Genomic DNA, 24,728 nt, shown 5'->3' with positions numbered 1-24,728 from the left:
GCAAAGCAGGCATTGTAGTTAGGCAGGCACAGAGCTAAAGCTTTATTCCCTTACGGAGTAACCTGCCTGTCCAAACATCAGCCATGCAGTCTTGTGAGTTGTACAGGAAAGGTTTGTTTAATAAAGAGTGCTTCTCTTCTTTTTTTCACACTCCCATTTAGGAGAGCTGCCACAACGTTAGAAAGATAGGAGAGTCACCATCACACACCACAGTCTGACAAGTCTGTGTCCCCTGAACTCTTGGGTATAACTGTGCTGTGGAAGACCACTAACATGAGTTCTGTGCCTAAAACACAGAAAGAAAGTAGTTATTACACTAACATGAGTTCTGTGCCTAAAACACAGAAAGAAAGTAGTTATTACTTTCAGCTCTAAGTATTTGCTCTGGTCCTTAGTTTCACACAGGTAATATGGTAATATTCTGGATAAAAATTGACATATACTAACAGCTCACCTACACCTCTTGTTTTGCTTTACCCTAAAAACTACAGGACTTAACAGTATATTATGAGTTGTAACTTCATACACACATTTCCTTTCAAACTATCTTTAATGAATAGTCCTCACCCATTTTCCAGAAGTAAGAGACAGCTGCAATACAATACAAATTCAGATCCCACTGCCCTAAATGCACCTTCTACCCAAAACGCCCTTACACACTAGACTACTTGACGAAACGCTACCAAAGTCTTGGTAGACATATTAAATAAAACCATTAATCACTCGATGCCAAGTTAAAATGTATTGGTATCTCTAAAACATCTGCAGTCTGCATTAATCAGCATACTGTACAGAGTTACTGTATTTAGCTGTTGTACAGCTATGCACAAAAGATAATTTAGTTTTATAGTGCAAATGCCATCTGTCACATTGTCACAGCGTGACAAGGTATCACATTACATATTAAACAGATAACATGCCTCAAAAATAAGGCCTATTTTCATGCCATGGTTGTCTTAGAGACTAAGAACTGAGTTTTTGCGATAGTAACGTCATTTAAAACCAAACCAAACCATTTTTCTCTGGGATAAAAGACACCAATTCCCTGTCCATTTTCTTTAGGATGTTTGTCACATGCCATTCTGATCTCATTTGGTAAGGTAATGAAAAACCACAAGAGTTTTCTGTCTCTAAATAAAAAAAACACAGCATGAAATAGTCATTGTTTATGCCACAACATCATGGTGTTGCCACCATGATGGTAATTAACAGTACATGGGCTTTTCAGATGAAAAGCCACTGGACATTAGGTTGATTGTAGAACATAACGGAGCATATGCATAAAGCAATACCGTTATGCCAAAAACTGTTAGCAAATAGCTTGCACAGTCTTCACAAATGACTAGGAGAGTGCTTTTATATGTAGACATACATCATTACTATGGAAGCCAAGCATGAATGACATTACAGCACAAATGTGTTTGTCAGCCTGTCAAAAACAAGATCACCAAAAGAGAACTGATTAAATAAGTTGAAAGAAGCTCCTTGCTCCCATTACATCACAGTATCACAGTATAACCAAGGTTGGAAGAGACCCCAAGGATCATCAAGTCCAACCTGTCCCAACAGACCTCACAACTAGACCATGGCACCAAGTGCCACGTCCAATCTCCCCTTGAACACCTCCAGGGACGGTGACTCCACCACCTCCCTGGGCAGCACATTCCAATGACGAATGACTCGCTCAGTGAAGAACTTTTTCCTCACCTCCAGTCTAAATCTCCCCTGGCACAGCTTGAGACTGTGTCCCCTTGTTCTGGTGCTGGTTGCCTGGGAGAAGAGACCAACCCCTTCCTGTCTACAACCACCTTTCAGGTAGTTGTAGAGGGCAATGAGGTCACCCCTGATCCTTCTCTTCTCCAGGATAAACAATCCCAGCTCCCTCAGCCTCTCCTCATAGGGCTTGTGCTCAAGGCCTCTCACCAGCCTTGTTGCCCTTCTCTGGACACGTTCAAGTGTCTCCATCCCAAATTGCTATTAAGTAACCCAAAACATTCCTGTGACTTTGCTTCCTGCATGAGCCCTCTATCAAGTATCTGTCAGCAGCATTCAGTGACATTATTTTGTTCTGGTGTTTCAGCACAACACTTTTAGGGGGTTTTTTGGTTCATTTTCATTTGGGGAGTTTGGATGGTGGTAGTGTTATTAAACTTGTAGCAATAAAAATATACCAGTTAAAAATGTGCCTAATTTAACTCTGCCAGGAAACTAACCTGCCCATAAGACATAATTAGAATCTCAATTTTATTTATGAAATATCTGATTAAAGACATTTCTCTGCATTGAGGACACAAACTCTGAACTCCTGATTGCCCCAGGAAACTTCATGACCCCCTTCTGGCACCTTATTCTTCATATGGCACAATGAAGGTTATCAGCGTGGGCTTCATGGTCATATAGCCTGGATGAGAGAGGTTAGAGGAGTACCAAACAAGCTGAGCAGTAGGATAGGTGTTCATATACAAGTGAATATAGTAGTGGTAATGCTGACTCCAAAAGAGGGTGAGGGTGAATAGTTCTCTCCTAAATCCCTTTCCTACAAATGCAGAGAGCTGTATCAGAGCGTAAAACTACAAACAGCTTCAAACCTTCAATTTAACCTTTTTTAAAAAATAAAATTTAAGAGGAGGGAAAAGGAAACCCAAGACTAGGATTGTCCTGAATTAAGCAGAATGGAAAGGAGGAAATAAAAGTGATTGCTACCACCCTACCAGCTGCTACCTTATCTATTTTATCAGTACCATTGCCTATTGAGCTCCTACCAATTGCCCCTGGAGCTGTGTGATAAGGAGAGTGCAGCAGCTTCTCTAATATGGAGGTACCAGGACATAAAAAGGTCATTACATTTTGACAAACAAATGCAGTCCATTTTATAGCACCCTAAGCACTCCCTATTACCACTGCGGAAATGAGCACTATGTATTCTTCCTATGTGCTGCCAAGGAATCACAATATTTGGTGTATGGAGCTGGTATCCACCCTTGACTGGAGTCAGAAAGCTTCAGATGAACAAGAGTACTCCAAGTGCAAGCTTTGCTGTTCAGAGACATGCGAGTGGAGAAGGCAGAAGCCCTTTGTAGAAGCAAGGGAACACAATAACCAGAAAAGAGCCCAGTTAGGACCCAGCGACCTAGACTCTGTTCACAAGTAGCCACTGCTAAGTGGATGCCCCTGGAGAGGTCACCTTCTCTCCACACACCTCAGCTTGCTTACCTTTAAAATTAAAGGTATTGCAATCAGACTCCGTGGTGAAGCAGAGAAGAGGTACAGACAGTAAGCATGACATGAGACATGGGGTTCTTATTGAAATCCCTGAGCGGTGTGCGCCTCGTGTTGATTTTTGCATTGGACAGAGTGACTTTGTTTTTCCCTGAGGAGAACAAGTGCCCTTTGATTTGCAGCTATGCCAGGGACATGTGTCCTACAGGACATCTTCTCTCATTTTGTAATTACACAGGCAATCTGGAAACAGAGCTAAACATGCTTTTGATTTGAAATTACAAGCACAAGCAGGTCCACAGGTGTAATTTATCTATTCAGTTTGAGGGTATCAGTGATAGAACGATCAGCATAACCATTGAGAGAGAGAGAAAGTCTAAGTTCTCAGGTATTAACAAGATTATCAGTGACATACGAATAAATAATTCTTTGGTCTTTATGCCATTGTGTCTTGTTTATTTTACATCTGAATGGAGAAGCAGTGAGGCAGCATCCCATGAGAGGAGAGAATAAAGAAAATCCACAACGTGCCTGTGAAAGAAAGCATTAAGTTTAAAAATGGGTTTTGTTTCTTCCATTTTTATTTGGTTTGTATCTATTTGATGGTTAGCTAGAGAAAAACTACTACTGACTATTTCCAAACTTTTTTTGCTTGTTCTTCACAGACATTTCCTCGTGTGAAGGAGAGACCATGGATTTGGATCATTTGGGAAAATAACAATTAGTAAAGCAAGCAAGTCAGCATTTTAGGTCTTTGTCACCTAGATGTAAGCACAAATGAGAGCAATTACTCCCTCTTCCGAAGCACTTTTACAGATCCATCTTAACTGTAATAAATTTCTAACAGACCCACTTCTTATCATTTATTTACCCCCACCTTAGCATCATAGGGACGTGCTTTGAGAATCAGTGACACACCTTACCCCGCTTCAGATATAAGCTTTCACTAGGAATGGATGGACAAAGGAAGAGTAAATCCCCATGTCAGAAATACCCACATCTCAGCACCACGGGACTAGACCCATCAGTAAAAACACAACAAACAAGCAGGGAGAAAAAATTAAAACCAGACATTCTGGTACTTTAAGTAACATGAGGAGGAAAGCTATGCTGGGAGCATGTCTCCAGACAACAGTTATTCTACAGTAGAAAGTGAGTATTAGCAATTGTGCCTCCACAGAGTATAAATAGAGGAAGAAAGAAGGTGAAGGCAAACACAGTGAAGCAAGGAAGGGTCTGCTAATTGGAAGAAAATATAACACACGAATGTGCAAATAAAACAACAAGGGACATAAAAAGGCACACGATGTCTCACTACTAACAATGAGTATATGGGAACCTCTAAAGGGAGAGATGTGCAGCTAAAACCCAGAGGCTTAGCAAGGCTTAGCTATATTTGTTATGATTTCTAGGAAACCCTTACAGGCTGTATCGTTCAAGACCAGTTTATCTGCATGAAACCGGATACAACAACAAAACAGCATCTTGGTGAACTTTGCTATGTGCTTTTCCTGTAATGAAGCAAGGTTCCTACTGCTCTGTGGTGAGGGCTCACACAAACAGGCCAGGCTTACAAGCAGAGAGAGGTGACAAAAAGCCCATTTCTGGAACTGGCGTCGTGGACAGCCAGCATCTTCCCTCCACAAAGGCAGCTGCTGGCAGCAGCAGGTAGCGATTGGGACAGCCCTTTGCTGTGCCCTTTAGCAGAAGCCCATCTCTTTGGAGGAGCATGGAGAGCTGGCAGCAGGTACTAAGCTTGTGGTGTGGCATTTCAGTTACCTCTGCGCTTCCCCAAAGGACCAGGCCAGCCCTCCAACATCTGCAAATAGGAGGCAGCAAGATCAGGCACCCAGAGATACTAATTTCTCAAGTAAATAGAATTAAATTATCAGAGGAATAAACGTCAGACTTGACTTCTACATACACATCAAAAGTGAACAAAACACCAGTCTCTGGATCAGCAGGAAGGTTCTAGCAGAGCAGTGTGGCATTAAAAAAAAAAGTGGGGTGGGGGTGGGGACAGACAAGTGCCAAAAAACCCTTTTGGGGAGGTTTTTCTCTGCTTAATTGTCCCAAATTCTGCCCTGTGTGACAAAAGCCATGAAAGGCAAATGCTAAATGACATACTTCTAATTGCACAGTCCCATTTGATATTTTAATGCATGTCACGGAGGATTTGCCTTTCATTACTTTTGCCAGGAGCATGGGCAGCCCTCCAGACAGATAGAAGAAATATTTTTTCCCCTGATGTGACACAAGCTATGAAGATCTTGTTTGCTGTAAGAACACACAGCCTGGCAATACAGCCAGATAACGTTAGTATGGATTCAGCCCTCTCTTCATTGGTGATGCTCTGAGCATTCACTCAAATAAAAGGAGAGGAAAAGTCTTCTTCCTGTCCTAGGAAAAAGTAATTGAGTTAAATGCTGGATGTTTTACAAGAATTCCAGTTACATGGGATAGATATTTGAATGAAACATTTTAAATTACTTTCACTCCACATTTTCAATAACTTTTTTTTTGTGAACATGCCTTCCCTAACTCTGAGATCATCCATCAGCCAGCTCTAGGAGTCAAGCTGTCAACTCTTTTGCTGATAAGGAGTTACTTTTTTGTTCTGGTATGCCACCTCTTTCTACTAAGTGCCTGAATTACAGTCTCTGAGTTTAAAGAAATTAAATATCCACTAACTTTAAAAAAGCAGACCATAGTTACTTCTAACAGCCCAGCCTCTTCAGCAACACACCAGCCAGCCATCCTCTGCCTCAGGATCTCAGGGTAGCCCAGCTGGACCTAAGACAGCTCAAGCAATGCCACTCAGCAGGGAGGCAGACAGCAATGCTCCAGCACTGCCTGCAGCCAAATTTCCAATTCCCTGCCAGCCTGAGGGCTCACGTATCTGTCAAGAACCCTAACGCAGGCTTGACAACCATGCCAGCATATGGTCCTGTGACATCCCAGGAAGAACACAGGAAAGAAAGCTGCCTGAGCAAATTTCAAACACTTAAAAAAAAAAAACCCCAAAACAAAACACAAAAAACCCACACCAAACCCACCCCCACAAAAACCAACACCCCCCACACAAAACACCACACACCAAAAAACAACACTGGTTTTGCAGGCTTTTGCCCATAACCCCACATTTCACCTATGATGCTTAGGGCCTTGCTGCTGGCAGGGAAAAGTGATTCTCCTCAGGGTAAGCTTGAATTTTCAGTTTCAGCTTTTCCAAAACCTGAACCCTTCCCCTTGACACCATCTACCCCATGTACCATTTATTTTCTGTCCCTGAGAGAAAACAGCTACAAGGCACCATAAAACAACACAAAAGCTCAAATACCCCCAAATCCAGCCTTTAAACTTCAGGGATGTCTTCCTCCTTATCACTGTTTGTAAATCTAGCTCACAAAATTGAATGTAAATATGTGTTATTTTTTTTTAGTGGAGCAGGCAAGAGAGTATCATTTCCTCACTTTCTTAAATTGAAGGTCAAAGGAGTACACTCCATGCTCAAGATTAAAAGCTGCTCTACTGTTTTGATTCAGATGCCTGTAGCCTGTTTGCAGAATCATTGTCAGAGAAGAGGAGGCTTGTGACAGTAAAATGTTAAGAGCAACTGCTGCAAACTGAAATTACAAGTGGGATACAAAAGCTTGATGCAAATGAACAAATTGTTCTGCCACAAGCATGCATGGCAGCAATAACATTTCACCTCTATTCGAGCACTAAGCCTTTGCCTAAGGTGAGCATCCTGTGTGATACTGACAGTGGTGGCAGGATTTGGTGGATGTCTCTCTGAGGCACAGAAGCTATCTACATGCTGGGCATGGGCAATGGGAAAAACACATGGGGAAATAAAACTGTAGGTGGAAGACACTTAGGAGAAATCCCTGTGCTCCCAGACTGGCTCCAGTGCTGCAGTGATTGGAGAGCAGGTGAGGGGACAGAGTAGGAGGAAGCCAGGTTCAGCCACGAACTGAGCTCTGAGGATATCATTGCAGAACTGACACACAGGCTAAAGCAAGAGGAATGCAAGCTTAAAGGCATTGGATTGTGTCAACTTCAGCCACCTGCCAGAGCTTAGGTGGAGACCATTCTCATTTTAATTGGGGGGACATCTGATTCTCACCAGCATTAACGCTGTTCTCCCAGGCATTGACATATGAAATGTCAGCACTGTAATAGCCTTTAAGGAAACACTACTCATATGCCAAGCAATTTCCATCTCTATTTCTAGCTCTTGAGACCAGCAGCTTAACCTTACTTTCACCTCCCTTTTGTGAGCTCTACAGACAAACCACAGGAGGAAGAGATGAGAGCTGGGGTAGGGGGCCAGCCACTTGAAAAATCTGTTGCTGGAGAAAAGGCTTCTGAAATGTTAAGGAGACTTCCTGACACACCACCACCCCCCAGCAGAGTTAAAGAAATTCCACCACCATGAAACATTCTGCTGCTATTAAACAGCTTTTTTAACTCACATTTTGGGGCATCAAAAGGGGAAGTAAAACAGCATTATCTGCTTCCTGACTTAATAGAAGCTTTAGAATAACCATCAACACATGCTTACACAATCATGACTGTACTATACAGTGATGTGTATTAAATGATTTTATCTCCTTTTCTTATTCAGAAAGATAAGTGATATCTTGCAATTTAAAAAAAAATACTCTTTTCCCAAAAAAACCCTGGAATTTGATCAGAATTTTCTTTCTATCCATTCATATAACCATAAGCTGATATCCTTTAGTATATTTCTTGTTTTAAGTACAGCATCAGAGAAACAGGGTGAAGGAGTGGGAGGTATGTGCATTGAAACAGCTTAGAAATGCAGGATGAAAACAGTAAGTGAGCTTTCAAAATATACCCAAGAGGCTATGTGTGTGCTGAAGTTCTCCATCGCATTACTACAATCAACACTCCCTCCCCCACCTCTGATTTGAGGCCAAAAGTACACTATTGATATTCAGAAAACCCCACTATTACTCTGTTTCAAAAGGACATGACAATATTGGGAAGAAAAAAAATAAAAGAGACTAAAATGACAACTGGAATCCATCTGTACATTCGCAGTACCCTATAAAAAGCTAAGGAGACATATTAAACTGAAACAGTTCAGACCACAATAGTCTTCCTGGAGTTAGAACATTCCCTCCCTACAAAGTTTCAAGGCATCTCTACCAAGCACAACTCAAGTTACAAAGACTATTAAATAGTATTAATGTTGAGAGTGCATTTAGCACTTCGTATGTTCAAAGTGCAAATGCACACACTCCCAGCCTCCAAAACACCACCACCAAACAAAGTCATGTTGAACAAACGTGAGAAGAGTTCTGCATGTCCCTACATGGAGCAAGACTATAGCAACGCTTGTCTTGCAGTGGGAGAAGATCTGCTTTAGAATCATAGCCCCACATGATGTGGCAGAAAGGATGACATCAACCATGAGTACTGGAGCTACTCTCCTGAGAGGGGAGGATGGATAAATCTAATGGGAAAGCAGCATGGCCAGAATACCATGCTGCCATTAGGAAGAGCAACAGTACAAGGAGAGGGAATCATCATTGGCAGCTTCAAAGCTGAGACCCGGATTAGACCATAACCTGCAACAGCTGCGCGATGCACTGACAGCCTTTGCTTCTTCACAGGCTAAGAGCCACAGAGGTGAAGATTTAACTCCCATGCATAATTGTTTATTAGTAAAACCAGACAGCTACACAGTAAGACAGAGAATGAATGTGAAGCAAAACAACATTTTAAACACCTGCCCTCCCAGAAAGACCCCTCCTCCCATTTAATGTTAAAAAGAAAATGAATGACTGGATCCCAAGTGGTGAAGGAAAGAGACATTTTTTTTTCTCTACCAGCATGTAAAAGCAGGAAAGATTTTGGCAGAAGCTGGATAAAGTGGATGACTTGTAAAAGAATGGAGTGGACTTTCTATATTTAATTTTTTTCTGAACTTAGAATCTGCCTCAGAGGTATTATGGAAAACACTTTCAAGTTGGTTTTTTGGTGGTTTTTTTTTTTACAAAAAAAGTCATTAGGGACATGAAGGCCTCATTGTTTCCCCCAAAATGTGTATGTCAACACATACACATGGATAAAAAAATCCTTACCTCCCTTCTGAGACATTAAATCCACATACTGTTTCTTGGAGAGGGTAGAAAGAAAATGTAGGTCAAGATGTTGAGATAGGGATTGCTTCTGAAAGATGAAAGCGTAAGAGGACTAAGCTTTCATTCCTTATGTTTCTTTGAGATTTCAAACAGAGTGTTATTTGATAATGGTTCCTTTCAGAAAATTGGAATTTAATATAGCTAATTATAAGTTAGAGAATTAATGTACAGTCGGTATTCCAACTGAGCTGGTGTACCATGCCGGTGCTTTTTACCAGCATGTCCCCGGTGCTTATTATAGACCTTTTCTTCAAATACTAAGGCAAATCTGCTCTCACATTAGGCTGGATGGGCCAGGAGTTTGTGGGAGGAGGGGAAGGGAAAAGGAAGGGGGGGGGGGGGGGGGGGAGAAATCTATGATCTCCATCGCTCTAACACCAAGCCCGCAGCAAGCAGCCTGGAGCTGTCCTCACAGCACGGCACGGTGCTGGAACAGACCCTCTTACTTCAAAGGAAGCACAGAAAATAAGAGGACAAAGACAGAATGAAAACCAAGTAGCTGGAGAAGTACACTGAGAAACAGGAAAACACATTTTCTTCCAGACTAACAGGGAGGAACAACAACAATGATGAAAGAAGAAAACTGTTGGCAAACACAAAGACAGGGAACAATCCTAATTGTCTGGTATAAACATGGAAGTATCTGAGAATTATTTGTCCTGTGAGTGATCAGAAGTTAAAAATCCTGACCCACATTTCAACAGAGAGCAAGCAGTATAAACAGGAATATCCCTCACAACAGGCACCACCAGCAGACACAGTTTTGGACCGGGAACAGTTTCTCTGCAACTGGGACAGAGGCCATGTGTCAGTGTTTCAGGGACCTATGCAGGTTTGAGATGCTGTATTTCTAGAGATGGCATAAAATGTGTTCAGCAACATCTGCTGCACATCACTAGTTAGTACGTAAAACAAAGCTGTAGCTTGCGTCATCTTAAACACAGATCATACTTGAGTGAATTAAGGGGGGGAAACATGCATTGCTGGAAGCTCTGAAATCCACAAGGTTCCAGCAGCTTTCCCTTTGTTTCTCACTGTCCTTTCTGGCAGAATACTAAGCCAGCATCTTCCTTTAAAGTTCTTTGATGTATGTGTGCTCCTGCAATGAAATTCTGTCACTGACCAAGGCACGAGCTCTGTGTTCAAGTCTCAATCAGCAGGGCCATACCCACTTCCTTCCGCAAAGCGGTACCTATGCTTAGTAAAGCTACGAGGTTTTCTGTGCTCGTTTTTGGGTTTGTTGTTGTTTTGTTTGTTTGTTTGGGGGGGAGTGGGGGTGGGTGCTAGGGTTAGGGACATGTTTTTGACATAATAATTAGATGTTTCTTACATGTTAGCAGATTCATTCCTCTGAAGTAGTTTTCATTTAGCTTGTCCCCATCTTGGTTAGAGCAGGATGCTTCCTCTGAAAGTAGGTGCTGCTCTTCTGCTCCTAACAGGCCACACTAGGACAAAATCTACCCCTATGCAGGGTGCTTCTTGCTTCCCCATACTAGAAGCATCCCCGAAATCCTGCTGAACTTGGCACTACACCTGCTCCCAAACCTTGGAGCTAAGAGTGCTCACCTTTCCTAAACTTCTCCCTTCAAGCTGCAGAATAGCATTCATTTTCATAAGGAACAAACAAACAAACAAACCAAAAGCTTAAGAAGATCCTTCCTATCACACTTAGCACTTTAGGGAAGTCTTCTCCTGAAAAGATGACACCAAACCAGTACTTATCCATTGCTTCCAAACTGAGAAAAGAGAAACAAAATTGGCATGGAAAACACCGTCATGTTCAGTCTAGTCTGATTCCTTATGCTTGAAGAACCTGATCAAGCTAGGTCTGACAATCACTGGACAAAAGACAAAGGCTACACTTGGAACTGGGAAAGCACAAACTGAAGAGTAACCTGTCTTTCACAGATCACAGAATACCAGCATGGTGGGATTTGGAAGGGACATCTGGAGACCATGGAATCCAACTCTCATGTTAAAGTAGGGTCACTCAGAGCAGGTTGCCCATAATTGTAACATCCAGGTGACTTTGAAATCTCTCCAGAAAAGAAGGATGCATAACCTCTCTGTGCAGCCTATTCCAGTGCTCTGGCACCCTCACAGGGAAGAAGCTTTTCTTTATAGAGTCATAGAATGCATTGGGTTGGAAGAAACCTCTAGAGGTCATCTAGCACAACCTCCCTGCAGTTAAGAAGAGATATCCCCAACTAGATCAAGCTGGTCAGAGCCCCATCAAGCCTGACCTTGAATGTTTCCAGGGATGGGGCCTCCTTAGGCAATCTGTTCCAGTGTTCCACCACCCTCATCATAGAGAACTTACTCTAATGTCCAATCTAAACCTACCCTTCTCTAGTTTAAAACCACTGTCTTTTGTCCTGCTGCTACATGTCCTTGTAAATAGTCCCTCCTCAACTTTCTTGTAGGCCTCTTTGAGGTACTGGAAGGCCACAAGGTCTCCCCAGAGCCTTCTCTTCTCCAGGCTGAACAACCCCAACTTTTTCCACCTGTCTTCATGGGAGAGGTTCTCCAGCCTTGTGATGATTGTTGTGGCCCAGCTCTGGACCCACATCATCATCTCTCCAGTTCAGGGAGAAGGACATTGTGGGGGACCATGACAAAGGTCTTACAGAAGTCCAGACAGATGACATCCATTCTCAGCAGACTCTGTTCCACCCTAGGCTTCCCTGCAAATTTGATATTCTTGAGAATATCCCCACAGAATCCAAGATGACTTGATCCAGCCAGATGGTAATGCAGTATCATCTCAACATCCAACTATGCTTGGGAAACTGAAGGACTTCAAAACCATCTTTTCCCCATAAACTCTTTCGAATTGCTTAACTATTATTTAAAATTTCTGCTTTCCAGGATGCTAATGGCACACACCAAGATCCATAACTGAAAGCAAGGAGTTTGCTGCTCTAAGCAATGTCTTAACTAACAGCTCATTTATTCTGCTTTATGAGCAGAGTATTTGTATGTAACTGTGTTATGCTCTGGATGTTAATCAACATTCAAGACTTTGCAGGCCAGTTTTATTGGTGTGCCTTCCCTACTGGCATAAAGGGGACTTTGTACCAAACAGTCTTCCCTCAGCCTAGGAGAGATCAACATCAGCTTGCAGCTCCAAAACCTCTCTTTCACAAAGAACTTTTACTCTTCAATTCCAGTCTCTTGTTAATGAGACTTTAAATATTCAAGGACACCGCCATACTGCGCAAAGGTAATCTATGAAAGAGCGCATTTAAATCTACAATTGCAAATGGGCTGTGTTTATCTACTTAGATAAGACAGCCTTGTTCATTTCAATTAGAGCAGGTCAGTTCTAGGCAAATGTAAACTGGCATTTGAAGTTCATCCCTGCAGGACAATGAGACAAGGTAAAGCTTCTGGGACAGGTTTCTATCTAAATAAAACATGACAAGTAGTCCCTAACCACAAACCTCATTGCTGCACAAAGGGCCATCTTCAATTGATTTTGGGGTTAGGGAAGAAGAGTAGCAACAGCTATGTTTCAAGAAGATTTGGAATTCAAGCCACATTCCGGTAGATTCTATGTCTTATTCATGGCTCCCACTTGGAGGTAATTGCTGCTGACATCCCGAGATGTGAACAGGCAGAACAACTACTCTAGAAATCACCAGGTAAAACAATAAAATTACTTACCATCCAGTCAAGTACGTTGTAACATTCAAGAGAAAAATTTGGACTCTACTCCTTGGAACAGTCTCATGGATAGGTGCACCAAAGGAACCAAGAGGAGGGAAGGGACATCAAGCACTGCATGCAGACTGTGCAACAGGAATATGGCTCTCTCCAATGCCAGCTCACTCCCATATGATGCCTCAGTTTAGAAGCTCTGTGCAACCCTGCCACTCCTCTCTGGCATACAGAGCCTGAGGCTCTGCAACAAGATCCCAACACCACAGCAAGGGAGCAGGGACCAGGAGAAAAAAACAAAAGGGAATGAAATTTCTCTTCGGTCCTCTCCGTCCAGTACACCTGCATCTGTACAGCAGTACAGCCCAGATGCCTTTTCTCCATACCCTGTTATAAGAGAAGCTCCTGTTATTGCTCTAGCACCCTCTTGCTAACATTGTGACAGCAGTTTTGCCCTGAAACAAAGAAAATTCCCATGTTGTGAAGAAAGGGAAAAACTACTCCTCCTGTGCAGTTTTCATCACTTTATCAAGTGTATGTGGAGATTTCTCCATGTGCAGAGCAGACATCACATAAAAACACCAGGGTGCTTTGCAGTCACAGTAAACAGAGCATCCTTAAAAACAGTTTGCTATGAAATGCTTTCACCTTTCACATCACCACAGGAAACAACTACCGTCTGAGGGAGGTGTTTTAGGAAGAACCTGCTTTTGAAGCAACCTGGCTGAAATGGAGCATGTCAAGGTGATTTACCTCTAACACTGTTTACACACACACAAAGACTAGCAAGAGGCTGAACTGAAGTATTTTTAAGATCAATGGCTACTGAAACTAAGTGAAAGATGACTGAAGGAGGAGAAAAATGCAATTAAATGCTGGTGCAGTCTTTGAGCATTACATGGAATGGCTGGCTTAGGCCAAATCTTGCAGGGAAAGAGGCTTATCTCCCGGTTTGCCAAATTGCACCAGAGGTCAGCTAAAGAGGTTTCAGGAGTTTGCCAGCTCTGTCCCTCTGTAGGATCCTTGTCAGATTGTTCCAGCTGGGCCCCTTCCAGCTCTTCCCTTTTTCCATTTTAGTGTATAGCTTGAATAAAGAAAACAAGGTGAAGGCTTTCAAAGATAACACAGTCTTTCACAAACAGATGCAGAACAAAGCACAGGAAATTCTGAGCAAAGTAGAAAATGAGTGTTGTCTGTTCAAGGCTTATCTGGAATGAGTTAGCCTCTTAGTGGACAGATCTGAAACATCACACTGTCCCCACTGCAATTGCAATGCTAACAGTCTTGTGAGAGAAGAAAACAGGATGGATAAGGGTGGAAAATCATCTGCCTTTAGCTCTCAGAGCTGCGAACTCTTTCAGATGTACAAGAAACAACACTTGCAAGTCAAGCTTGTCACTGTCATCCCCTGTCACCCTAAGCACGAGCCTTCTATATCTGTACCCCCTTCACAGTATCAAATTCACTTGAATTGGATAATAACAGACAGCAAAAGCAGGCTATTGAAAATGTGTATTCAACTAATTCTGGATACAACATCACATTAACTGCATGTAATAAATCTCTGCTAGTGAGATAGACAAAAAAGGATTTAGAAATGCATTCACATTTATTACAATGTAGAGCAATCTGCTATGATTTAACATAGCAGATTACATGTAACAGTACACATGCTAAGCTATATTTATTTTTTAAGTAACATTCACCCACAAGCTCGGGGAAGTATTCCTTATGTGATGAACCTCTGATCATCATCATTTACTAAAAGAGAGCAGTTATTTCAGAACAGTTTCTTGGGAGATTTTAAATCAAAAATACCCCATTGAAACTAAACTGAAATGTGGAAGCATAAGCTCAGAGCACAGTCCAATCTACCAGGCTGTTAGCAGCTGTGAAACGAACATAACTAATTCCTGAAGAGGTTTGCTGCTCAGAGAGGTGACCGGTTTTGTTGTTTTGCACAGCAGAATTTCTGCATTCAAACGTGGGCTGATGCCACCTACAAATAACGCAATACCCATCGACTGACATCTTCAGTTTACTCCACATTACTCCAAGGATAACCAAATCCATTTTGACTGGCAACCGCCTGTATGCTTAACGAGTCAAAGCCTGGGAATGCAGGTAATTCAAGGTACTTGAGGTGAAGAGTAAGGAGCATTGGCTGCTGTGTGGGGCAACTTGAAGAAGTAGGTACTGTGTCCATCAGCAGTTATAGTTATCTGTCACTAATCTCTGCTTTTTCCTTTTAAACCGACTTTACTGCCAGGGCTGACATGCTGAGATTTACAATACACATGACATCTGCTCTGATTAAACACAGCCTAATGGCCTTAAGAACATCCTGCTGGACCAAATAGTTCTGAGACTCTTTCCACTCTTTCAAAACAGCAAGCCATTTCTAAAATGTCCCTTACATCAAGGAAAAACTGCCCTTGAAAACTGAAAATGTATTCTCTCTCATACTCTGTAAGGGCTCCACAAAATGTAGCCTTGCATAACAGCTCTAGTGAAAAAAATAATCAGCAAAAGCCTTATGCAAAGCTAAGCACAGACAGTTTCAAAAGACACAGTTCCCTATGACTGACTGCAGTAAACTGTATTATTACACAGCCTGTGGGTATGACTGAAACTTCTTTCTGCTTTTACTTGTGATACTGATTTTATTTCCTGTGGCATTCCTAATTTCTTAATAAAACAGAGTTTGCTGTTTCAATGACTGACTTTTCTTTCCCTGCTGCTCTTCTGGTTATATGCCTTATTGTCTGTCTTTCAAATTAAAGACACCATTATTTAATGCACAGCTTCCTTTTGTCAATCATGGACAACAGAGGAGCAACAGGAATACTGAAATGTAAACCCTCTTTACAACAGCAGCCACACAGGACCTGCAGACCTTTGATCCCCACTAGAACATTTTAATAAACACCAAAACAATAATAATGATGAGCATTGGGCATCAGACAGACAGAAAGAGCTAAAGTACCCTTCTCCCAACCCATGCCTTCTGAGAGCTATTGCTCTTAAACAGAGAAGCATTGTGCTCACTTTTCTGAGCATACTGCTGGATTCCTGCCTCCTTTGTGTTCCTGCCTTGTGCAAATTTTCCAGCCCTTTCAATAGCAGGATCCATCAGGCACATAATGGAGTGGAACTCGATCATCTACACTACCTTTAACAGCTATATAATTTTGTTTTGATTTCTATGTAAATCATAAGTTATCTTTTTACCTCCTACCTCAATAGCTTCAGGACATGGCCAACACCCACCACTGGTTCTTAGATCTCAGCATAAACTTCATCCAACCAACACTGCATGAAAGGACAACATTCTAAGCAGGCCTCTCAGGTTTTTAACGTGCCAGTAAAAAAATAGTCGCAATAAAATTATTAACAAACTTAAACTTCCTTTATCAGTCAACCACAGAAATGGTTGAGTTAGAATCCAAAGTGATGCATCTCTTCTACAGTCAAAAAAAAAAAGGCAGCTTTGCCTAAGTTATGCTTTACTCTCATTTCTAAAATAAGCAAAGCAGAACTGACGACAGGTACCATTTTTGACAGAGCTACAAGATAAAACCACCATCATCCTTTTGACTGTACATGCCAGCCAACAAGATGCCAGGGTGTAAATTTAGGCTGGCTGGTGATTTGATGGCTGACAAAGACAGAATGAAGCAGTTCGCTTGTCTGCACTGAAGAATGCTCCCCAGACTGATGATAGAAATAATAAATCCAAGGCAGTAGCTATGCAGAGTGACCCTGAATCAAGGGAAACAAAATAGTAGTCCCCTGTTGGGCTTAAGGCAGAGTTTGGTTTCATGGACAGTCTACCACGAATTTCACCACTACATCTGTGGTAGGAGTTGGTTTGTGTGGTGTTTTTGAAAATTAAAAATCCCATAAATCAAACACCTACAGTTGTGAAGCACTTTTCAGTGAATTTTTAAGCTGCATCTTTTTTTTTTCTTCTATTTCTGGCAAGTGTTGTCCCTTCCAGCATCTGAGGCTGTGGTTAGATGCAAGAACTGCGCCAATCCTAAGGCTGTGGTTAGAGAAAAGGACTGTGCCAAGGGCTTGCTAGTAGCAAAGGGAACAAGCCTGGTCTCCTCCTATAGATTTTGGTCAAGATGCTCTGGCCCCTCATTTGCACCAAATAAGCACTCAGCACTCACATGACCTCTGAATGAACCTCTAAAAGAAAGTTATTTAAATCATTTTCCAGGCTAGTTTTCTGCCACATTAGTTCCATGAACCAGCTGTACTGCGTAGGCAGACGAATGGCAGGGCCAGCACAAGAGAGAAGGCAAAAGGAGGATGCCCAGACCCATCAGCCACCGCTGAACCCTTTCACACCTTTCCTCACTGTATTTTAGACCCACAGTAACTCAGTCTCTTACAGATTATGTACACGCCTCTGCAGAGTCTTCATTGCCAGTTTCATTTTCCATTACCTGCAATTAGCAATAAGCAGGGAGGCAAGATTATTTTTAAAATTACTTTGACTAGAAATGCACCCAGGGGCAATAGCAACTCTTCTCTTAAAAGTTCATTTTGTGGCCATCTAAAAATTAATTACACAATTCCTCTGTTTTTCTGGTAAAAAAAAATAGCCACCTCTGTTATGTGTACGAGAAAAAGGATGATTAGCATCCTGCAAGAGATACATTTCTGCCAGTCTTGCCAAACACTGAAATTGTATTAAGACAGGAGCACAATTTGGACATAATCAAATTGGGTTGAGATCACCCAGAGCATAATTTGGCCTGCAGAATTTTTAAAAGTGGGTGGAAAAGGCAAGAAGTATCTATCAGCTGATCAACAAGCAGGTCCCTGGCAGGCTCAAAAATTGATTCTGTTCTAAAAAAAAAAAAAAAAAACAAGATAGGGAAAGATACTTGGAAATTTTCAGTGAAGCCCAACCCCAACATCCTGTTATTTATTTGTTAATCTTTACATTCACTTGACAGCAAGCACCAAAGCGAAAGTGATGTTGAGTGCCATGACCAATCTGCTCAAATGCTTATTTTCTGAACCTTGCAGTTGAAAACATTGATATTTAATCACAATTTAAAACTAGCAAAAAAGGCTGTTTACTCAGAATGTAAAGGGGAAACATTGCAAAGTTGAAAGAGATGTTTGTTTCTCTAAATGCATTTTTAAAATCCACTTATGCAGACAAGGGTCCTTGGCACACTTACAATCTTCTACTAAAGCTAAGGAGACAGACAGACATTAGCTACTGTCAACAAACCCAATTTCACATCACTGATGGAGTGAAAAGCTCCCTAGACAAATGTTAGCATAAAACCCTCCACTATTTAATTGCAGCCTTCAGAAATAAGAGAAATGAAGCTACCAGCATATCTGAACCATCGGAGTGAATGAAGAAGGCTACTAAAGGCTGGGTGGTTGTCCAGCCTAAGTGCCTGCACCAGGGAGGAAGAAGGCTCTGGGTACACAGGGGCACAGCTGGGACAGCAGCATTTCCCTGAAAGCTGTGGTGTTTTCATCTGCACAAGTGGGAAGAGGAGAGACGTGGCCTCAACCCAGAGAAGACATGGTCGCCCTGCTGGCACCTGCTGCTTTGGCGACGACAGAGAATGGAGTCAGTACATCCGGATCAATATGATCTAGTATTGTCCTTTATTGCTTCCGTATTGCAGGCCCATGGCTCAGGCCTATGGTGAAAGCATGGTACAGAGCAGACAGTAGAGCTGACAGGCTAGTAAGAAAAGCATGGAGGAAAGTGCACAGTAAGAAAACCCTTAGAACTTATATCAACTCAGAGGGCATTGCTGGCATGGCTTCATTGGCCCCTCACGAGTGACCACACACTATTACTATAGATTACTGGTTAAACCAGTAATAACACGCAAGATTGTCGATGCACGTGTGTGTCCTGTTATTCTGAGAGAACTCTCTGTGTTTATAGCTACCGGTGTCCTGCTTTGGTTACACGCTGCAGGCACAGCACTATTCTGCTATGCTGCTAGCTACTTCTGCACCCATGCTGGACACGGCCTACCACCATGCCAGGCTCTAGGCCTACACTGCCAGATTGCTCACACTGCTTATTGCAACCATTACCACATGCTGCCACAGCCATGTAGTCGGCTTTTGGCAAATAATGCACAAGACAGAGCTGAAGCACCCAGCTTAGCTGGGTTTAAGCATTTCTACCACATCTGTTGCAATTTTTATGCCATGCTCATGGTACTATCAACATGGTCAGGGAAAAGAGGTTTCACTAACAATTTGGGGTAAGATTAACCCAGCCCTCACAGCACCCTACCACAGGGCACCTTTGTTTTGACTTAGTCTGCTGACAGAAACCCCCATGTATCACACAAAGAACATTTGAAAATCCATGCAGCAATGACAATCCCAGCTACTTCCAGTTATTACTACTATCTGCCCCAGTCAGCCTGGCTAAGGGATGGGCAGACCCAGGAAAGAGAGCATGCTTGCTGCTGCTAGCTCCAGTACCACAGTCCTGACCTGACACAGGCTGCCTCAGATGCTCCGGCCTCTCTGTGCAGAGACATTGTGACCAGCAAGATGTGTGAGGTGATTCTTCCCCTCTGCTCTGCTCTGCTGAAACCCAAGCTGGTGTACTGCATCCAATTCTGGGGCCACCAACACAAGAAGGATATCAAACTCCTGACGTGGGTCCAGAGGAGGGCCATGAAGTCAATCAGAGGTCTGGAGCACCTTTGCTATGGGAAAAGGCTGCAAGAGTCAGGGCTGTTCAGCCTGGAGAAGAGAATGCTCCTGGCAGACCCTATAGCAGTACATAATGCAGGCCTACAAGAAAGGTGGGGAGGAACTTTTTACACGGGGTGGTACTGACAGGATGAAGAGGAATGACTACATTAGGAAGAAATTCTGTACAGTGAGGGTGGTGAGACACTGGCACAGGTTGCCCAGGGAAACTGTGGATGCCCCCTTTCTGGATGTGTTCAAGACCAGATTGGACAGGGCCTTGAGCAACCTTACCTAGTAGAACATGTCCCTGCTCATAGCAGGGAGCTTGTAATTAGATGGTCTTTAAGGTCCCTTATGACCCAAACCATTCTGTGATTTCATGTCTGGAGAAAGCACGGCTCCAACAAAAGTCACGCTAACTTTTCCAGAGAACAGCTGAAAGCAGGAGCAGAGCAGCAAAAGTGAGGAAGGGGCAACACAGTCATCCATGGACTTGGCACCAACTTTATCAAAGTGCTGACATGACTTTAACAACCCTACATGTAAGGTGAAAGCTCTCAGAACAGCAAAATGCTGTATGTTTGCTCATCTCTCTATTTACTAGCTGAGCAAGACTTCCAACTTCTGCCAAAGCATTCCCTCATTTACATTAGATTTCCCAAATAGATTACATTTGTCACAGGCTTAACCAGGTTGACATATTTGGAAATTGCCATGATGCTTTTTCTAGGACAAAGTACAGCTGGTGAGAACGCACTACCTGCTTCAATAATTCTATCATCTGGTTTCTCAAATTTGCTCTTTATCACAATTTTGGAATAATAGAGTTTTAAATCTTACCACATAAAAACCTGTTTTCTGGTGTACTCTTTTGAGGGTACCAGATTTATTCTCATAAACAGAATGCAAGCAATAATTACATCTTTCACTGCTTTTTTACAGCCTTATCTCACATTCTAAGCTACACAAGAAGAAAACTATTTCCCAAGGGATTTAGCTTTCCTTTTAGATGAGGATCTTTGAAAATTGGTATCACTATCCTTATTCTTAAAATCCTAATGCAAATGACAGGCAGCAGTAATCAAAATCACTAAAGAGGTCCCTCTGGATTTTCCAGCTATGACCTTGTTTCCATAATCAGAGTTCCAGTACCCCATTTTAGGGCTGCAGACGGGTTTCTTCACAACCTGCTGAAGTACCTCCTTCAGATCTTATATTCCCATGTGCTGCCAAGGAACAGGCATACTGCAGGGTGTCATTCTGTACTCTGCAAATATCTAAAGTCAACATAAAGATGCATGCAATATACCCACCAATACAACAGCCATAATACACCTGCTTGCCTTTCTCTGAAATACTTCTAGCTGGGAGTGGGATAAGACTAAAGAAAGCAGGCTGAGAAATATCTGGCAGCACAAACAGCTAAGCAAAAATTATATTAGGTGAAAAGAAGGTATAAAAAAGGTAGGAGTAAGGAGACCTGCAAACACACCACCACTCCCAAGTATAACTCTGCTACTTTAATCAGAACCACCTAAGTAACAATCATAGAATCAGAGGGGTTGCAAAAGACCCTTGAGATCACCAGGTCCAACAATTAACCCTACTCTATCAAGTTCTCCACTAAACCACTAAGTGGCACATCTAAACAACCTTTAAACACATCCAGGGATAGTGACTCAACCACCTGCCTGGGCAGCTTGTTCCAATGCTTGACCACTCTTTCAGAGAATTTTTTTCTTCATGTCTAGCTTAAACCTCCTGTGGTGCAGCTTGAGGCCATTCCCTCTTGCTCTATCACCTGTGAGAAAAGACCAGCACCTACCTTTCTATATTGTTCTTCCAGGTTCTCATAGAGGGTGATAAGGTCTCCCCTCAGCTGCTTCTTCCTCCAACTGAACAGTCCCAGTTCCCTCAGCCACTCTTCATCAGACTCATTCCCTAGGCCCTTCACCAGTTTAGTTGCTCTTCTTTGCACCCACTCCAGCAACTCAATGTCCTTCTCATATTGAGGTGCCCAAAACTGAACAGAATACTCAAGGCATGGCCTCAGCAGTGCCCTGCTCCTGCTGGTCACACTATTTCTGACACAAGCCAGAATGGCTTTCTTTGCCACCTGGGCACACTGCTGGCTCATGTTCAGCCGCTTGTCAAGTAGAATCCCCAGGTCCCTTTCTGCCTACAATATTCCAGGCACACTTCCCCAAGCCTGCAGCATGGCATGGGGTTCTTGTAACCCAAGTGCAGGACCCAGCACTTGGCCTTGTTGAAGTACATACCACTGACCTCAACCCACTGATCTGATCTGCTGAAGTCTCTCTGTAGAGCCTCCCTACCCTGGAGCAAATCAACATTCCCACCTAATGTGGTGTAACGTGCAACTTTACTAATGGTGCACTCGAACTCCTCATCAAGATCATTCAGACGCAAACTGAAAATAGTAGGACTGTTTTCAGGATAACAAGTATCTTTAATAGTGAGGTGGAGACAGAAAAGATATTATAATACATATATCTCCAAAAGAAATTTGAATTCTACTTTATTTTATTTGTATTATTCAGAGAGACATGGAAGCCAATTGTCTCTGCCACCACCAGCACATCTTTGAGCTCGCAGAAACTTCAGTATAGAAAATACTCCCGTTAATGGGTTCACCTCCTACACTTCAAATGAACTTGCTTCTTGCACCATCAAATCAAAGAGGCATCATTATTTCAGCTACCAAATCATTAAAGACACTACAGTACTCACCAGCTGAAACACCACTGACAATGTTTAGCTGTACCTTGGCAAATGCTGGCTAAGCAACTTCTGTAGCATGTTTATTCAAATTCAGTGACTTCAAATCCATAAGAACTTCTGGCATGTACTTAACCTTCTCCTATTGCCAAAACTAAGAGCTTTTTACTGAAATTACAAGTTGCAAGTAAATAAATTTAAGGGAAAACAGCTCTAAAACCAGAACAAAGAAACTCTCTCCATAGACAGTGGCACTAAGATCAACTCCTGCTGCCTAGTTCAGTCCTCTGAGCTCTCAGAAGTATGAGACCAGTCCACACTTCCCCAATGACAAGGGGGCTTGGCAAGCTTTAGCCCTGCTCAAATCCCTCCTTCCCATTCCCAAAATGGCTACATTTGCCAGGTACTGAAAGGTGACCTATTCTGTTCTCAAAGACTGAAGGAGCAACAGCTTTTAGAGTTCACTGGGGACATCAACAGAGTTGTGCAGCACAAACCCTACACTTTTCCTTATGTTTGTCAAGGCAAAGCACCCTGACCAGAATTCCAGCCAGGCAATCACAGATTTAGAAAGGCTAAATTCTCCTTGCTCCCCTCTTGAAAGCTATGGGTGCTGAATATTATTAGAGATCACTCACATAAAACCGTATTTAACAGCATGCTACTTTTTCAAGTAACGACACAAGCAACACTGTTTGCGGCCTGTGTGTTGGAACAAAGGACATATGCAAGGAAACATTTCTTATTTCAACAGAATGACATCATGGATCTATCTAAAGCTCGTTCTTAGAATATTTTCTCTCCCTAAATTCAGACTAGCTTAGTCATTTCTTAGGGTGACCTGCTTTTTCCTCAGTCCATAGAGACCTGTGGATTTGATAATACATGGCTACATTTTTTTTTTTAAGGAGGTGAACAAATTTTATGTTTCAATAGACTTCCTAAATGTCATGGCACAATATCAATCCTTCTCCCTCTTGCAAATCTTTTTTCTCTATATAATTTAACGTTCTTCTGTGTGGATAAAAAACACTTTTGGGAAGTGATGTTGAAACTGTACATCACTGAAACAAGACATTTAAAGAATCCTTTAGCAAAGAAAAAAGTGTAACACAGAATATCATTCTGTCTCCAAAAAAAAACCCCACAAAACAAAACAGAAACCAACCACAACAAAAAAAAAACCTAACAAAAAACCACCCCAACAAATCCCCATGGAACTGATCACCTACTTGTAAGAAGGAATAAAAACACTGAATGCTGCAGTTCTCAATGTGAGAAGCAAGCTCTGAAGATGCGACCCATGCCGCTGCCAGAGAATGTCAGTGGCATACTCCACGTCTGGTACCTGCATCGACACAGCATTCCCAGCCAACTCACTTTTCATCTAAGCTGCCTTTGGAGAAACTAGACACCATAAAAACCTCAGTCATCCTGTAACCTGGCACACCATCAAAGCCTCCTAACACACAATTGCTGTGCTTCACACCTTTAGACTTTTTTTCCTTTGACTAAACAAAACCCCCACAATGGAATAAGAAACTTTCCAAGAGAAATTTTGTTTGACAGAAGATCAATGATGCCCAGGTGTTGGGAGGGAAAAAAGCCAGCGCTGGTTTGTGTACATCTCCAAGCTTATTAATGGCTTGCTGCTAAACCTAAATGCCCCTTCCCATCAGATCAGTATTTGATATTATTACTGAACTCAGAAGTCTAAGGTCTTCTTTAATCACATTAAGGAGTTTGCAATGCTTACGCAACACAGTAACTTTATCATGCTGCCTGTAGTTATCCAGCCATTCCCTTAGGTTTTTGCCCTGTCGGCAATAATGCTCAGTGAAAATACAGTGAAAGCTGACTCACCACATCAAAACCGCAAGCTACATATTAATATGAATAACCTACCAAGGAAGCTCCCAGCTGCTGCTTTAATGCATTAGCACATGTATAGTTATGCACATGCCTAAAAGGAACTGCCATAAACCTCCATAAGGAAAGAAATAAACTCTTTTGAGTGAAAACAGTAAGCCTCCCCAGAAATCTGAATCCTGCTAGTCATGACTTTCAAGGCTCAAGCCAGCATGACAAAGCCTTTTCAGGAACGGATCCTGTGTCAAGGAGTGACTCTGAAAGAGACAACACTTTATATTCACTACTCAGGAGACCACGGCTTTTTTAAGCAAGCTGTAAGGGAAGAGGGAGCAACAGATTGGCCAAAGGATTAAG

The 24,728-nt window shown here is 42.3% G+C and overlaps 1 protein-coding gene across 2 annotated transcripts in view; it reads right to left on the bottom strand.

Moving 5' to 3' along the window:
* The window catches only part of JARID2 (jumonji and AT-rich interaction domain containing 2), a 224,367-nt gene that overhangs the window by 101,812 nt on the left and 97,827 nt on the right, over positions 1–24,728 (bottom strand). The gene's annotated exons all lie outside the window — the stretch shown is intronic.

The sequence above is a fragment of the Dryobates pubescens genome, chromosome 9 (assembly GCF_014839835.1).
Source record: "Dryobates pubescens isolate bDryPub1 chromosome 9, bDryPub1.pri, whole genome shotgun sequence".
NCBI lineage: Eukaryota > Metazoa > Chordata > Aves > Piciformes > Picidae > Dryobates > Dryobates pubescens.
Note: the sequence above shows the minus strand (reverse complement) of the source record. Positions and strands in the feature narration are given on the sequence as shown.